Source organism: Marmota flaviventris, chromosome 16, assembly GCF_047511675.1.
Source record: "Marmota flaviventris isolate mMarFla1 chromosome 16, mMarFla1.hap1, whole genome shotgun sequence".
NCBI classification, from domain to species: domain Eukaryota; kingdom Metazoa; phylum Chordata; class Mammalia; order Rodentia; family Sciuridae; genus Marmota; species Marmota flaviventris.
In genome coordinates, this window is record NC_092513.1 from 2,467,274 (window position 1) to 2,473,295 (window position 6,022).

A 6,022-nucleotide genomic window follows, 5' to 3' on the forward strand; every position below is an offset into this window, starting at 1 on the left:
GCCCCTGAGGCTAAAAGTGCCCCACCCCATTCTCCTGTCATGGTCAAATGTCTACCATGTCTAAAAGTTTAAGAACTATTTGGGACACAATTCCCTCCCTGGAATAACCAAATCCTGATCCCAGCGTGCCACACCCAGCATATAAGCATGCTTGGATTTTTACTCCCGAGGCTTTGCAGAGGCTTCCAGAGGCTGGCCTGTGTGTTACCAACACACCCAGAAAAGAGGGAGACACATGAGGTTGTGTGCCATTTATATGCTGGGAAACTCATTGCTAGTGTGCTAGACTTAAGTCTGATTACACTTAGATGGTCTGACTCACCCCAGTGCCCATTTGTAAAACCTTAGCAGAAAATGCACCAGAGGAAGCAGGAAAGAGGACCCGGGACACAGAGAGCACCTGAGACAGAGCGCCCTCTGCTTAGCCTCTTCCAGCCAGATGCCACTCCTGGGTCAGGTCCACGGACAGACCTCACTGCAGGCAGCTCGCTTTCAGAAGACAGCACCTCTTCCTTTTTGTTTGTATGCGATCAGAACACACGGTTATGTGTTTCAATAATGCAAAATTGATTTTGAATTGTTGGGGTTGATTTACTTTTTTTGTTTATTCACAGAGGTAAATCTGAGACCTTGGGTTTCCTACCAAGGCAGAAACTGGCCCCTAGACCAGTCAAATCGGGCCCCTGGATGTTCAGGCCCTCCTCTTTGAGAATTTAGATGGTACCTTTTCTCATAATCCAGAAACATGCAGGCTCTTGGCTTCTATGTGCATGAATATGTAGGTGGTCCAGCGCTGATGACATTTTTGGAATTGTATTTTTCTAAATAATAATAATAATAATAATAATAATAATAATAATAATAATGATAAACAAAACCAGGAAAGCTATGCTCAGGTGACCAGGAGAATGGAAGCCCACAGAATCATTTCTTAACGGAGAGGCCAGGACCTAGGATGTGGGAACGGCTCTGTAGCCAGAGCAGTGGGTCAGGCTGCTGCTGGGAGGCGTGCAGAGCATGCTGTGCCAAAGGCCACCCCCCACCGCTGCACTGGCCCCGGGTGCTGGCCAGGCAGCAGTGCCCTCTAAGAGCCTGCCCCCGGAGACCACAGACTCAGCGTTTAGGTTTACCTGAAATGGAGTGGCGCTCAGTGATCCAAACACTCCTCCCTCCCTCTGCTGGGTGGCTCTCCGCTCCTCCAGGTCTTTCTGCAGGGGCACATCTTTCCTGTTCTCCCTCTCCCTCAGGCACTACTCTCTGGTGTCCCGCCTTTCGTGGCCATAGGTGCTGACCACGTGCAACGACCTCCTGACAGGCATCCAGGTGGCCCCCGCCTGGTGCCAGGCACAGGTGTCCATTTCACAAATGAGAAACGCAGGCTCAGGAGGTGCTTACCCCTCCTCAGCCGAGCAGTGGCAGTGGAGAATGGAGAGCCAGACCTCTGCAGATGTGGCGCTGGCTGCCTCTGCCTCTGCACCCCTTTGCTCCATGGCGACTGTGGCTGCAGCTACACTGCAGTGGGCAGAAGCTGGGGCCAGGTGCTGTCCTCGTAACTGCTGCTGAGAGGACAACCCCGCCCAGGGCCCAGCCCTCACTGGCTCCATGTCCCTCTGCCTGAGGGACTCTCCTTCAGAGCCCAGCAGATGTGTATGGGGCCATGGTGGAAAGATCTAGGCTCTGTGGGAAACTGCCCCTGTGAGCCCCAGTTCCAACAGCAGACACAGCTCCGTCTCTTCCATGAAGAGTGTCGGCTGTTGTCATGGCTGTGTCTGCTGACCTTTGTGCCCTGCCCAATCACCTTTTCCAGATGGCCTGAAGTGTTTGGCAAGTTTGGCAGGAGAGAGGTGGGAAGAGGGTGTATTGGATTGGGAGGGCAAGACAGAGAACCCACCCACAGGTGGCCTAGCCAGCTACATAGCACTCTCCTGCTATCCCTTCCGGTTCCTTTCTGTACTATGTGAGCCACCCCGTGCACGGGTCTCCACCCACCCCACCTCACCTTTTCCTCAAGAAAGAAAAGGAAATAAAAATTGGGTTGTTAGTTAACAAGTACCCATATTGATACCTTGTCCAGTCAGATCGCCGACTAGCTCAACCTCTTCCTCCCTGAAGTGACCTTGTGTTCCATGGGGACCTCAGGGACATGAATGCATCCTAGGCTCCTGCAGACCTTGTTCCTGAGTACCAGGGCAGAAGTAAGTGGTGGAATTCCCTTCCTTATAACTCAGCATCACACTCACCACAAGGCCAGATGCCCGTTGGTTGGGTCGTATACAGCGGGAAAGGACCTTTGTGCTGAGACCCGCCTCCTTCAGGGGCACTGCCCTCCTCGGTCTCCAGCTCAGAGCTGCTGGGCAGGGCAGGGGAGGCCAGGGCTGGATGCAGGCACCACTGGGCAGAGGGGATCCCAACTGTATCTCTGTATCCAGTCTCCCTCGGTCTTCAGGTGCTCACATCGCCCACACAATTGTGATTGTGTAGTCAGGACCAACACGTCAGCCACACGATTCCCTCATCCTGGATGGAGGAACGATTCCCCTTGGGATCCCTGCCCTGGTGGGGGAACCAGCCTGGCCTGAGACTGGCTGGAAGCAAGGCTGGAGCTTTGAGGACAGCCACCCAGCAGACTCACACCTCAGGTGCACTGGCATCTACCAGGTCCTTGGGGATAACCAGTGCCCGGGCTGCAGTAACCAGAGCGCCAGGGAGGAGTGCTGCCCGGGAATCCCACCCCCACACTCTCCTTGTGTAATCGACTCTCCTCTGACTCACGCCACTTCCCCAAGTGCGTAACTGAAACCAAACACCCCCTTATACACCCTGGGAACATGTAACTCCTCAAGTGAGAGCCGGAGTGTGTACACGGTGAAAATACTCATTAAAAATACCGTTTAAAGCCAGAAATACTTATGCATTGACAGTTTAGGAGAGATTTGAGTGCATTTTTTTTTCTCTCTTAGTTATTCAAAAAATGTCTCCGTGCTGCCACAGATACAGCTATATCCAAGGGCACCGTCCTCAGTGGGTCCAGTCTGCTGGCCAGAGGAATATGGAGGAATTTGGGAGCCTCAGTCACAAATTCCTCCAGATCTCTGTTTTCAGTAGGTGACAGGGAACTTTGGGGCACTTGCAAGTGTGGATTCACGGGAGGCCAGTCAGCACCACCAAGGCTGAGCAACTGGCTCAACCCTCTGACTGCCAAGGCCGGAGCCAGGGCGTGCAGCCTGGGCCAAGGAGGGAACAGCTCCTCATATTTGGGTCAAAATAAAAAAGTCCCCAGTAAAAGAAAAACTCAATTCTGGTTTCTCGGACTTGAAATCATGCACTGTGGTGGCTGTCATGATGTCCTGGGTCTTTCAGCTTGTAGTGAATTCTCTGCAAAAAACCAGGAACCCCTGGCCAGCGAAGGCCTCCTGGAGTTAGTCCCAGGGGAGCGCCGAGGGGCCTCGGGGAGGCGACAGGGAAGAGAACGGCTTTTGGAGGAAAAGGGAAATTCGGAAGTAATGGGCCTGCTGATCACCTGGATCTGAACCGGAGCCCTCATCCTGGGCTTCGCTGGGAGCTCTGAGCTTAACCCCGCGGTTCAAAACCCAAGACGTCCAGGCTCATGACAACCGCGTCACCTTGGCCACCTGTTACGCTTGCTTCTCATGCCTTCATCTGCTAACCAAGTCTAGCACGACCAGTGAGGCTTAGATTTGCTCTTTGAAGTAATGAAAACTTTGGGGAATAGATAGTGGCGGTGGCACAGCGCCTCGACTGTGCCCAATGCTGATGAATCACATGCTCAACAATGGAAAATGACTCATTTATGTTGTGTATGATTTACAATTGAAATTCCTTTTAATGTAGATACCCAGGAGCTTAAGAAAGGAAAGGAAATAAAAACTGTCTTGTTAGTTAACGTATATTTGCCAAATGGATGCCTCAGAAATCACTTTTTTTTTTCATGTAGAATAGTCCAAGAATTCACTTTAAAAAACTTGACTTAAAAAAAGAAAAGAAAAAACAGGATCCAAGTTGCCTTTTGAGGGCTGTGGGTGGACCAGCCTGATAGGATGCTGCCTGTCTGATGTGATCCGTGATCCGGGGCTGTGAGGCTGGTCACTGGGTGGTCCCAGTCCAGAATGCAGGCCTCAGAGGCCTCAGCTGTTTGGTCCTAGTCCACGGTGGGGGGTGGGGGGGCTTGTTCCTATCACCTGGGCAGCACAGGCAGCTCTCTCAAGGATGCCACCAAGTCACCTGTGGCCGCCTTTGCAGAGCCAGTTCTGTCTGCACCAAGTCAATTCTGTCTAGAGGGATTTCGCAAGAGCGGGGCTGCCAGTGGGAGGTGGGGCAGGGACTGGAGAGCCCTGGGTGTCAGCTGAGGGTTGCGAAGTGTGCTCCAAGACCAGCACCCTCCGCTCGTGGCCCTGAGATCCCGAGAATGTCACAGATCCGTTTTCACTCTGCACTGACTCTCTTCCAAAAAGGAAAATTAAAATAGTTTGTAAGGTGTGGTTAGACCTCTAAACTTACACAATTTAAACATTTAAATCTTCTGCCTAGAAACCAGGGTGTCCTCTGTAGCCACCCGCAGTCGTGACTGTCACAGAAGTGCCGCGGAGGAGCAGAGCAGAAGTCCCAGGGGCAGCATTGTCCAGGCCCTTCAGCGGCTCCTGTCCTCATGCTGATGAGGCTCTCTAGTGTGACCCAGGTGGACATCAATGAAAAGACCTAAATATGGCCAGCCTTGTTTCCATTGTTCTGGTGGGGCTTTCAGGATAGACCCAGGATTCGGCCAGAGCCAGAGCCCATCGACACAGACCTCCGTGTGCTCTGAGCCCTCCCCTCGTCCCAGGGCCCCCGAGGTCAGCTGGGAAGGTCAAAAGGGAAGTCAGCTCTCCTCGCCCAAGGCTGTGACGGCACCCACAAGGCCAGGGCCCGGCAGGGGTGCTCGCGGCGAAGGCCTTCCTGGGTGTTAGGAATGTTGTGGATTTTAAGGGATGTACTGAAATCATTGTTTGTAGTTTTCCAAGACAGGCCATTTTCTGGTATTCCAAGAGTTTTACAAGAATTTAGTCACCACTAGTCACCTGGGTGACAGTGGAAACAAGGCCAGGCCCTGGGAGTCGTCTCACTGCCGCTGCCCCCCGGGGTGGGGAAAGTTGGTGAAGCTGAAGTTTTAAGAAAGCAGAAGTCGGCTGGGGATGTGGCTCAAGCGGTAGCATGTTCGCCTGGCATGCGTGCGGCCCGGGTTCGATCCTCAGTACCACATACCAACAAAGATGTTGTGTCCGCCGAAAACTAAAAAAAAAATAAATAAAATAAAATAAATATTTTTTAAAAAGCAGAAATCTCCAAAATTGCAATTAAAATCTGCGTTTGAGGTCAATTTCATATAAATTCCTGACTTAGAGGAGAAATGGAGATTTTAGACCTCTTTAGAATTGACATGAATCTTAACTCTTCAGATGTTCTGATAGCAATTCAATGAATGTGAAGTTACTTTGAAGATCGAAGTCCTTGTGGAAATGACATAAGATCAGATGTGACTGAGTCTCACATGGCACAGTTTCTCACAGGGCTAATGGGTCCAGGCTTAATGTACGTGTTTAAAAAATTGAAGACAATTTTCCTTAATTAAAAGATATATTCTCATATTGTCTACATTCAATTTTAACATTAAAATTGGTACCCTATGTAACCTGTTTGGCACAAACCTCTTGCTGAACTGATTTTATCCCAAGATGAGAAAACCAGGGAATAGGGTACTGTGGAGAAGAGACACGGCAAGTGCTAGACTCCAGGGCTGTGTGCACGACAGCCTTCCAGTCTGTAAAGGGAAGGCTGTCCTCTGGGTTCCTACATGCTGACTATTGGAGCTCAGTCGTGGTTTCCATGTGAATCTGTAAGTCATGGCCTCGCAGGTGTGTGTGCTGAGGCTGGGGAATCCACAGACACAAACCCATTGCTCACAGATCTGGAGGCTAAGAAATCCAAGGTCAAGGAGCCAGAGGACTTGGCATCCAGTGACGGCCTG